This window comes from Schistocerca serialis, chromosome 12 (genome assembly GCF_023864345.2).
Source record: "Schistocerca serialis cubense isolate TAMUIC-IGC-003099 chromosome 12, iqSchSeri2.2, whole genome shotgun sequence".
NCBI lineage: Eukaryota > Metazoa > Arthropoda > Insecta > Orthoptera > Acrididae > Schistocerca > Schistocerca serialis.
The window spans coordinates 33,368,127-33,379,697 of NC_064649.1; the positions used below are offsets into that span (position 1 = coordinate 33,368,127).

Below are 11,571 nucleotides of genomic sequence, written 5' to 3' on the forward strand. Positions count from 1 at the left end.
TGCACAACAAAATCACTTAAATTAGTCCACTTTATTGCACTCGCTGCCATAATCACAAAATTTCTCTCTTGAAACTCACTAATACATCGAGAAATGGCAAACAAGAGAATGGTTTCAATTATGGCGCTAGAAATACACTGCCTCTGTTTTCGCCTCTCACTGGTTAAGTCAAAGAATCATCCCACTGGCTCCATGGAACTGAACCTATGAGCAGTAGATAAGCACTACCCTGACTGCCATTGGCCCCAATCTAGACTTTAGCCCACATTATCAACCACACAAGCATACTGAATACATAATAGATTATATCTCTCATTACATGATCCTAAAACTGGAATGCATTTTTAACATACAGTGAAACCAGATCACCAACATAAAATGAGCTGAGAGTCCTTTGAAATCTATTGTTTCCCCACACCTGTGTCAGAATAAAAGGAATAATAACACCCTATCTATGTCTTTCATGCAGAATAACTGTACAATGCACATTTTAAGTATTATTAGATTTGTTACCGGATTTGGTATTCCTTGTAATCCCACAACTCTGGATCTTGGGACAGTCTTCTCCAATGAGGACACACTTTTTGTATAACATCTATGAGCTCACTGAAAGACATGTGAGACAAGATCTTTATCAAAATCTCATCAGGCATGTCATCAATGGTCACACGCCAGGAGTCTGTACTGCGTGCTGTGATGTCAGCTGCATTAGAAACTGCAATTTCCAACTGCTGCAAATTCGAATTAGTAGCAGTCACATCTGACAGCGAATGCACATTGTTGGTATTTTGTGAAGCAGAAGTGACAGATAGCAGAGCTTCAGGCGACGCACTGCTCTGACACCCTGCAATGTCTTCACCAGGCACGTGGCATCCACCACTGTGCTCGGGTTCTGAAGCCGTTGCATTGTTGTGTGTCTCTTCGTATCTCCGGCAGTCGGAAGGTTCCGGGAATGGAGTTGTCGTGTGGACCTCCATCAGAGATGCTTGCAGGCACTGAAACAGGCAAAGAAAAATGCATATCCAAATCTGTATAATAAACCTAGAGTAAGATAAGTAAATGATCAAATTCGTATGGCTGGAAGCTGCCTTTCAAATAATTTTTTTATATGTGAAAATACAGCCCAGTCACACTAATGTGGCCACCAGCCAAATACCTGAACAACCACCTTTTGCAATGCGGGTCATTGCGAGATGTTGAAAGGTGGCTACACTGAGTCACAGCGCCAGAGATCACGCCAAAGAGTATTATTCCGCCGCCTCCACTGGCAGTGCATGTTCAGAAGTTGTGGTGGTTAGTGCTTTGCTGAGAGGATGTTGATAGCTGTACTATTTGAGGCCATGTCATGTGCAGTTGTTTTGATGGGCTAGACAGCAGATGTTCGAATGGAGATGTTGTAATGATCAGAGTGTATTTTTAGTCAATATATATGAAGGTAAAAAACATTTTCTTTTTTTTTCCTAACTAACAATGCCTCTTGGTCACAGGTTAAGTCAACAAAGCATCTGGCTTGTGTTCATGTATTAGACTGTAATTCGGGTTTCTATGTGCAATTATAGTATTTCAGTTTTTTTTTAGTTAATTCAGTGTAAATGGTATTTAAAATATCTTGTCTTATTGAGGAAGAACCGTGCCAGATGTGTACGTTGAATCACACTTCCACACACAGAACAGTTACACTTGTGCTTTGTTGTTCTGTAGTTTTTGTCTCGTAGCTTTTATAGTTGGTGGTGACTTAATTAATTAATTGTGGTAACAGAAATTTCCTTTCATTCTCTGTTGTCATCCTATGCAGTCAGATTGCGTACTAATACTAGTCAGGGCCAACTGGTTACGAGACTGCGTAACTGAACAGAGAGCTACTAAATCAAAAAATTAAAATTATTTGCATTGTACATAATTAAGTCCCCATGCAATGTGCAGGGAGGTTCTGGAAGGTACTGACACGGATGTGGAGCCATGCCGACTCCAGTGCCTCGGCCAGCTGCACCAGGTTTCTCGGTTGAGGATCCACAGCGCAATAGCGGTGGTCCCACAGATTCTCAACTGGGTTTAAATCCACGTGGTTTGGTGGTGAAGGGAGTACAGTAAACTCATCCCGGTGCTCTTCGAACCACACACTTACGCTGCAAGCTGTGTGACTTATTTCATTGTCCTGCTGGTAGAAGCCATCAGGCCGACGAAAAACAAACGGGATGTAAGAGTGTGCAAGGATAGATGCATACTTGTGTTGATCCACTGTGGCTTTCAGAATGAGATCACCCAGAAAACGCCACAAAAATATTCCTCGAACCATAATATTCCTTCCTCCAGTCTGTAACCTTACGACAATTATTGCAGGGTGTTTGCTTTCGGACATTTTATGCTGTACACACCAATGGCCGTCTGTACAATGGAATATAAAATGTGATTCATCTGACGACACTACCTGTCCCTACTCAGTGGACATCCAGTTGCCATACTGGCATGCTTGTTCCAGTCTTTGTCACCAATGAACAGCAGTCAGTGTGGGAGCATGAACCGAGCACCTGCTGCAAAGACCTATACACAGCAACACTGGCTGAATGATCGCTGAGGAGACACCGTTGGTAGCCCCTTGGTTCACCTGGGCAGTCAGTTGTTCAAAAGTCTATTAGCTTGTTTACATCTCTGCAGCCATCATTCACCGTGTCATCTATGGACCGTGCTGCACCACAGTCGCCTTGGTGCTGGTTTTGGATACCATCATTTTGCCACGCATGGTATACTTTAACAGCAGCGGCACGTGAACAGTTTACAAACTTAGCCATTTTGGAAATTCTAAAACCTTTAGCCCAAAAGCCAATGATCTTACCCTTTTGGACGTCCAATAAACTGGCTCTGTTTCCACAATATGACAATGAATGCACTCCTGAATGAGATATTCACTCTGCAGCAGAGTATGCACTGATATGAAACTTCCTGGCAGATTAAAACTGTGTGCCCAACCGAGACTCGAACTCGGGACCTTTGCCTTTCGCGAGCAAATGCTCTACCATCTGAGCTACCGAAGCACGACTCACGCCCGGTTCTCACAGCTATACTTCTGCCAGTATCTCGTCTCCTACCTTCCAAACTTTACAGAAGCTCTCCTACGAACCATGCAGAACTAGCACTCCTGAAAGAAAGGATACTGCGGAGACACGGTTTAGCCACAGCCTAGCCTAGCCTAGTTTCATATCAGCGCACACTCAACTGCAGAGTGAATATCTCATTCTGGAAACATCCCCTAGGCTGTGGCTCAGCCATATCTCTGCAGTATCCTTTCTTTCAGGAGTGCTAGTTCGCCATGGTTCGCAGGAGAGCTTCTGTAAAGTTTGGAAGGTAGGAGACGAGATACTGGCAGAAGTAAAGCTGTGAGAACCGGGCGTGAGTCGTGCTTCGGTAGCTCAGTTGGTAGAGCACTTGCCCGGGAAAGGCAAAGGTCCCAAGTTTGAGTCTCAGTCGGGCACACAGTTTTAATCTGCCAGTAAGTTTCAATGAATGCACTGTTTCCCATGTCCCCCTGACATGCTTTATATGTATACCTTCCACTGCTAGTGCTGCAACTTGCAATCTGTGAGTGGTTATCGCATATTGATGTCAACATAGGCGGTGGTCACATTAATATGACTGGACCACTTATCTATTTAAAGATTAACTTATACTGTGCTGGCATAATGTGGCAGTGACAAATCCCTCTCGAGACAACCACCGGCTGACACTACATGAAACACAGAAACATTAGCAATATAAAATTTGACACATTAAAGGGACCTCAACAGGAATTGAGGGTTTTGGGACAGGAATGTTAATCTTATTCAGACACAATAAAAATATGAAAATATCGGACACAGAGGGAAAACAGAGCTTTTGATCAGGGATGTTAGTGGAACTATGGAATGTACAATATATGCAAAAAAAGATTGTTATGCCACATTGTTGTCTTTGCAAACTGCAAACCAACTGTTACCTTCCAACCTAAGCTGGCCCTCTGCTACACTATGGTTCCATTTCTAACTGCTGCAACTTCATCCAAAAGAATATTCCTCTCCCCCCCACTGCATGGATCACCACCGCCACTTATATAAACATATTAAACAAACTTATGTAAGTGACCATCGAAAGAAATGAATTGCATATGGTTTACAGGGCAATTTCTGTAATGTTTGGAAGGTAAGAAATGGTACTTGTGGAGGAAAAGCTGTGAGGGTGGCTAGCGAGTCATGCTTGGATAGCCCAGTCATATAGAAATTGCTCGCAATACTGCACTTCAAAATACATACAAATGGCTCGGGTTCTTCATTAGGCCTAAAATTCATTCATTGCTCAACAAGCAGCTTTGAGTGCAAACAGACAATTTATCCCCTTCCCCCTTTCCTTATATTATATTCACAGGTCAGTTTAAAGAACATTGTTCAACTACTTATTAATGACGATCGTTCTAATTCATGTACATAACTTTGTTCAAACAACACTGCAGTGTAAATCCTGTTCTCTACTTGCTTTATGTGATTTGCAACAGATAGAACAGTGGAGCATTTGTAATCTCAACTTTGGCATCGTCCGATGCAGTTCCCAACAATCAGTCCTTCCTTCTCATCCCATATGGTAAGTCTCCCCTGACTCAAGGTTCTGGCCGACTTTCCCAAAATCTACCTCTTTTCCTAGACATCTCCAGTCCCTTACCTTCAACCTTCTTCCTTCCCCTTCAACCCTTCTACCTGAAGAAAGCTTGCCAATTACAAACATCTTTTATGTCTGTGTTCTGCCGCTGCTTGGTGAATAAGTTTTTTTTTATCTATCCAATTAAATAATTTTGTCAATAATTGATCATTTAGACCACCAGTTGTTTGATTTGCAACGTACTGCACACTGTGGAAGTATATACACAAGGAAGTGTTATTTGTGCAACTTGCACTATGGTCTTTGTTTAGTTATTGTATGCACTATGGCCTTTGTTTACTTATTGTAGCATTTTGCTCTGTTGATATTACTGATCGATAACCACTGTTTCATGATGCCAAAACAAGAGTTTGATTTCAACAGCAGTATAACGGCGATGAAGAAACTTTAGAATGTACATTGTGCAAATCAAACTTTGCATTTGGACATGGAGGAAGATCTGACATTGTGAATCACTTTAAGACAAGGAAATACTGCATAAGTGCTCAAATGAAATGCATTTATTGATAAAGTACATAAAAGTGAAAAGTACAGTGACAGAGTTAGTTGCTGAATTTCATGTTCTGAGGATCATTTTGCACAATAAATTGTAATGATGTGGAATGAGTCATTTCACATTCACATCACAAAGTAATTTGTACATATGGTTACATTCTGAACATTTTAAAGTTTTTTTCTTACAAAAATAAAAAATATTCAGATGTTGTGAGTTAGGAACAGAAATTCTTCTATGGGACAGGAGTTGTAGAGGAGAAAATTTCTCAGTCCCTCCCCAAGATTTGCAATGATTCTGAGTCGCAAATGTGGCTGAACTAAGTTGTTTTAGGAGTTCCAATGTCTGCGTTTTCCAATTTAAATTATCATCAATGAGGACATGTAATAATTTTGAAGTTTCCACTATATTTATAATTTCCTTACCATGTGTTACACTTATCATTGGTGCAGTAACTCAGTAGATGAGTGTGTTGTGTCTTTTTATAATTGAGGGTGATAACACACACAGAAAACCAGTCAATGATACTTTAAGAACTTTTATTACCATTTCTTCTGTTTCTGTATATATCTTTGGATTGATTACAATATTAGTGTCACCTACAAAAAGAACTAATCCCGCTTGTTGTATATTAGACAGAAGATTGTTTACAAATATGAGGAACAATAATGGACCTCAGACTGAGACTTCGGAAACCCCTCACGTGATTTCTTCCCAGTCAGAATTATCTCCGCAGGCTATATTTTTTTAATTACTAACTATAACTTTCTGCATGCTTTTGATTAGATATTGCTTATCCATTGGTTGGCTGCACCATCTTCCCAATGAAAACAACAATTTATCTAGGTGAATACTGCAATTCACACAGTCAAATGCCATTGATAGCCTGCAGAAAATACTGACAATGAAACTTCCTGGCAGATTAAAACTGTGTGCCCGACCGAGACTCGAACTCGGGACCTTTGCCTTTCGCGGGCAAGTGCTCTACCATCTGAGCTACCGAAGCACGACTCACGCCCGGTACTCACAGCTTTACTTCTGCCAGTACCTCGTCTCCTACCTTCCAAACTTTACAGAAGCTCTCCTGCGAACCTTGCAGAACTAGCACTCCTGAAAGAAAGGATATTGCGGAGACATGGCTTAGCCACAGCCTGGGGGATGTTTCCAGAATGAGATTTTCACTCTGCAGCGGAGTGTGCGCTGATATGAAACTTCCTGGCAGATTAAAACTGTGTGCCCGACCAAGACTCGAACTCGGGACCTTTGCCTTTCGCGGGCAAGTGCTCTACCGCGAAAGGCAAAGGTCCCGAGTTTGAGACTCGGTCAGGCACACAGTTTTAATCTGCCACGAAGTTTCATATCAGCACACACTCCGCTGCAGAGTGAAAATCTCATTCTGGAATATTGACAATATTTTATTATCTAAAGCTTGTAAAATCTGGTGAGAACACGTAAATATAGTTCACAGTAGAGTAATCCTTCAGAAATCCAAACTGTGGTTTGCTAATGATAATACTGTTGCTAAGGTGAGAGACTGTTCTAGAATACGTCACCTCCTCAAAAATTTTGGAAAACGCCAGCAATGATACAGGTCGGTAGTTATTGACGTGTCTCTTATCACCTTTTTTTTTAAAGAGCAGTTTAACAATGGCATATTTCAGTTTCTCTGGAAACTTGCCTTGAGCGAGTGATGCATTACAAATTTCAGATAGGACCAGGCTTACTGTGCGGGAACAAATCTTTAGTCCTCTATTGGAAACACCATCAAAACCAGATGAGCTTTTGTTTTTGAGGGAATGTATAACATTCTTAATATCAGAAGGAGAAGCTGTCATATGACTGAATTTTATGAGAGTTACTTTTTCAACATACTGCTGTGATTTTTCTCTGCACAGTAACTGTAAAAAAGTCATCTGGGATCTACTGAGTGTATGATGCAAAGTTTAACTATGTCCATTAAATTTTGTCAACACAATTTGTGTCCCTTTTTCCCTAAACCATGCCATGTCTTTTTCTAAACTTTTCAAAATGTCCAGTTTTCTTTGAATAAAAATGGAAAGGTCACCCTAGCTTAGTCATTGCATGAACTCAGCTGGTCTTAAAAATGTGCAATAATGCTCTTCAATTTTAGTTTCCACTTATATTTCTACTTTATGCAAAACAATGTTCTCTCCCCCTTTTCCTCTGCTCATACTTTTGTTGATATCTATGTCATCATCTATGAATCTCTATGGTTTCTGAAGACACACTCGAAAACATGGTTTTCACAGGACGGCACCTCACAATGTGACAACTTATCAGTTTTTTTTTTTTTTTGTTATTGTGTATGGTTTGACACGTAAATTTAGTCACCACTCATTCAAAAATTTTGCCACTTCTCTGTTGTCTTGGATCACAGACTTTCATTAAGAAAACAAATTTAGTAAAACATGGCACCAAAGTTGTTGGGAGATGATGTGCACACATGGAGTGATAACACAATAACACATATTTAGGGGGGGAATTGGTTTGTTGAAGGTAAAGGATTTAAATAATAATAACAATAATAATAATAAAAAATAATAATACCCCCCCCCCCCCAACACACACACACACACACACACACACACACCACACACACACACACACACCACACACACACACACACACCACACACACACACTGTTTCATCTGTTGTGACCCCATTCAGCTTTGCCACATAGCCAGAAAAGTTATCCTATTTTAAAACTTCCTGGCAGATTAAAACTGCGTGCCGGACTGAGACTCGAACTCGGGACCTTTGCCTTTCGCGGTAAAGTGCTCTACCATCTGAGCTATCCAAGCACGACTCAAGCCTCGTCCTCACAGCTTTACTTCTGCCAGTACATCTCCTAACTGCACCTGCAGAGTGAAAATCTCATTCTGGAAACATCCCCCAGGCTGTGGCTAAGCCATGTCTCCGCAATATCCTTTCTTTCAGGAGTGCTAGTTCTGCAAGGTTCGCAGGAGAGCTTCTGTAAAGTTTTTCACTCTGCAGGTGCAGGTAGGAGACGAGGTACTGGCAGAAGTAAAGCTTTGAGGACGGGGCGTGAGTCGTGCTTGGGTAGTTCAGATGGTAGAGCACTTGTCCACGAAAGGCAAAGGTCCTGAGTTCGAGTCTCGGTCCGGCACACAGTTTTAATCTGCCAGGAAGTTTCATATCAGCGCACACTCCACTGCAGAGTGAAAATCTCATTCTGGCATCCTATTTTACTCTGAGCCTTCCTTCTCAGAGGGACAATGATATGGAAGGGCCCTCAGCGGAGGGACAGAGCCAGTCTTTCTGTCATTGACAGACAGTGTCAAAATTTTTACTGCAAATCATGTGACAACTTTCTCCAACTGATCATCACCCAACACTAACATCGAACAATAGCTCTTCCAGTACACTTAATGTTCATTTGTCTGGCTTTCTTACCCCCAAAGAAATGACCATTTGTGTCAGACCCTTGCTCTGTGAACAAATCTGAGCATCCAAATATTACAAAAAAGGGGGTAAACTTTCTATCATCGCACTGCAGAGCATATACAGTACTCTTCATAATTTTAACAATTCTTGCCTTGCCTGAAATATTCACACTTTACGACAAATGTTAAATTCAAACATTCATTCAGAACAGGGCCATCGCATCACAAATTCTGAGGTCCAATGCACTTTTAGTGGCAAATTTCTTGCACATTGTGCTAGAGCAATGGCCTTTAATATAATAGCTATCAAGAAACTGCTAAAAAATCAATTCTTCCAAGTGCTACAACACATTTCATAACAAGATCTTTTGCCCATGGGTTAAGTTGACAAATCTGTTTTGTTTGAAGCTCTTCTGACAACTGTTAGAATAAATCCAATTCTCCTGCTGACAACAAACCAAGGCAGTTGAAAAATACACCAAGCATCCAAGACTTTTTTTACCGGTACTTTCAAGGGACCAAGTATAATCAAACTTTGAGAGGGAATGTGAAAACTTGAAGCTCATGTGGTGTTAACACACCTTTGAAAAACCTAAATTTGTAGTATTTTTGGCAAATCATGGTTGCCATCTGTCAGCAGTTTCTGTTTGTCTAATGCTGAGGCATATTTTTCCATGTAGAACATTGGCAGCTCTTGTATGCCTATTATTATATGCTAATATTTTGCAGTTTCACTTGCTGGTCGTTTTGGAAATGATGTCCGAGTGGACGGATTGCCATTAAAATGTTGCATCAATATACCTCCAGAACCTTCTGCAAAACATAATAGCCTATGTAGTCAGTGGCAATATCCATTATAAAAATGTGCTCCACTAATAAGTAGGAGCTGCACTCAGCCTCAGGACGTCAATTCAGGACCGAGTAGTAGCAGCTCCACAGTCCACAAAGTCAGCAAAATGGCCAGGAGAGTGGTGTCCTGACCACATTCACCTCCATTCCACATCCTCATGACAGTGCAAGGCAGACCATGACACAGTGGTTGTACGCATCCCTTGGGACATCACGATCTGGATGAAGAGCTTGTTACTCCATTAATAAAATTAAACACCTTTCAGAACACACCACTAAAAATTTACCTAGAATCCAAATATAGAACATTTCAGCCTTTCTAACACTTGGCCACACACAGTTTTCCCAAAATGTAGCTAACATCTTAACAACTGTGATCAAGGGTGATGAAAGGTTGCTGCTTGTGGCAGTTACTGCATTAGAAAATATGTCTGTAACCTCAAGTGCCGGAAGGAAGCAAAAGAGTTTGGGGAAGCACAAAGAGAACTGTGTAACACATATGACAGAAAAAAAAACACACCGCATCACCACCTACACCCCAACTCCTCCGTCACTCCCATGCTGAAAACAACATTCACCGTAAAACAGCTGCTTTACAGAATACCACTGCAGTTTATGTACTTTTCACATCAAATACAGAATGACATTATTCTCTAAACTCTATTGCAGCACACTTGCTCCACTGTCTAATAATCTAGGCCTACTCCTCACAAACATTGCAAAAGAAAACATCATAGTTCATTGGTACATCCTCAAAAAACACTTCTAAAAAATTTGCTTTCACAGAAATTGGGAATGTTTTCTGATTTAAATTGAATTCACAGTGTAACTTTTGGTACATGTTTCACAACTGTTCACTTTCTTTGTCATTTGACAAAGACGCCTCGAAATAGGCTCCATTGTCTATCTGAGAAGCTCTCACGAGGTAACTATGTACAAAATTTGCTGAGAAGAATTTTTACACAGAAAGTAAGGGTTAAAATCAGTTGTGATTTACTACTTAACATTGCCAGAGATGAAGGGTGTCAAATGGCACGCAGGAACGGTACCAGCATCACACACTGTACAGTATAGATGGGCTAGTATGACAGCATTTTTTTGATAATCTAAAATAAAAGAACGCAGTGGAATTACTGCGATTTTAGTACAGTGTTTGAACATATCCACATAGACCCAAAGATTATCTTATACGTTACTTTAATTCGTAAAAAGTGTCCTCTCAAACTCCTGCATTGATCGATAAAAATGTGTGACACATGAAATCAAATAATTATGCAATTACGATGCTAGTAACTCACATCCAGTTTCATCCGCCTCACTGCTACTACTACGGTGTTTTCTCTTATGTTCTTCCGGTAGGCCTACTCCTCACTAATCACAGCTGCGCAACTTTCGGCATACTGACATCACTCCCATCGAGGTCTTCCCGATAAACACACCTTTCCGTGAACTCGACTGACCGATCTGCATTTTGTCCTACAATTCAAAGAAGAAAGCTGAAGATCATAACCACAGTGGCAAATCACTCCCATTACGGTCTTCTAGCAAGATATGGAACGTATTTTTGCGCAGCGAAATAAACAATCGTTCTAGTAATATGACGATTGGTCTTGTAGCGACTTTCTAGTATGTCCGAACTATAGAATAATAAAGCAGTTGTTCATATTAACTTTTATTACTTTAACTCTCGTAAGACGAACGACAAACATAAACAACTCTAAGTTACTATGCCGACAGCGGCAAAGATTGTGTCCTAATACGTCAGCGATACGATCACGCTAAACTCACTTGGCAAAGAATGTCAAGGTGTTGCCACAGACTCGTGATATTAGGTTATAGGAAACAAGCATCAAAACAGCCAAGTGCTTACTATAGCGAGACATTCCCGTAATCTGCACGAACCACACATCGCACAACTTAAATCGCGGAACTCATCCTGACGTCGCACAGCGACAAAACACCTGAGTACCGCACTGGAAGAGCCAACATAAACGAATGCAAAAGCAATGTACCGTACGGTAAAAGAGCACTTGACGGCTGAATAATTTAGTTGATATATCTATAGTTGACATGTGTTACAGAATGCGTTCAAGAAGAAAGAAATGTCGTAAGTTGTTTCA

General features: G+C 40.8%; 1 long non-coding RNA gene across 3 annotated transcripts in view; it reads right to left on the bottom strand.

The window, feature by feature from the left end:
- Positions 1-11,130, bottom strand: part of LOC126427902 (uncharacterized) — a 71,746-nt gene extending 60,616 nt beyond the window's left edge. For all 3 annotated transcript variants that reach the window (XR_007576751.1, XR_007576750.1, XR_007576749.1), the window contains exons 1-2: positions 10,750-11,130; positions 514-995 (exon numbers count right to left, since the gene is read on the bottom strand). This is a non-coding gene — a long non-coding RNA (uncharacterized LOC126427902). The remainder of the gene's footprint in view (positions 1-513; positions 996-10,749) is intronic.
- Positions 11,131-11,571: the final 441 nt, after the last annotated feature.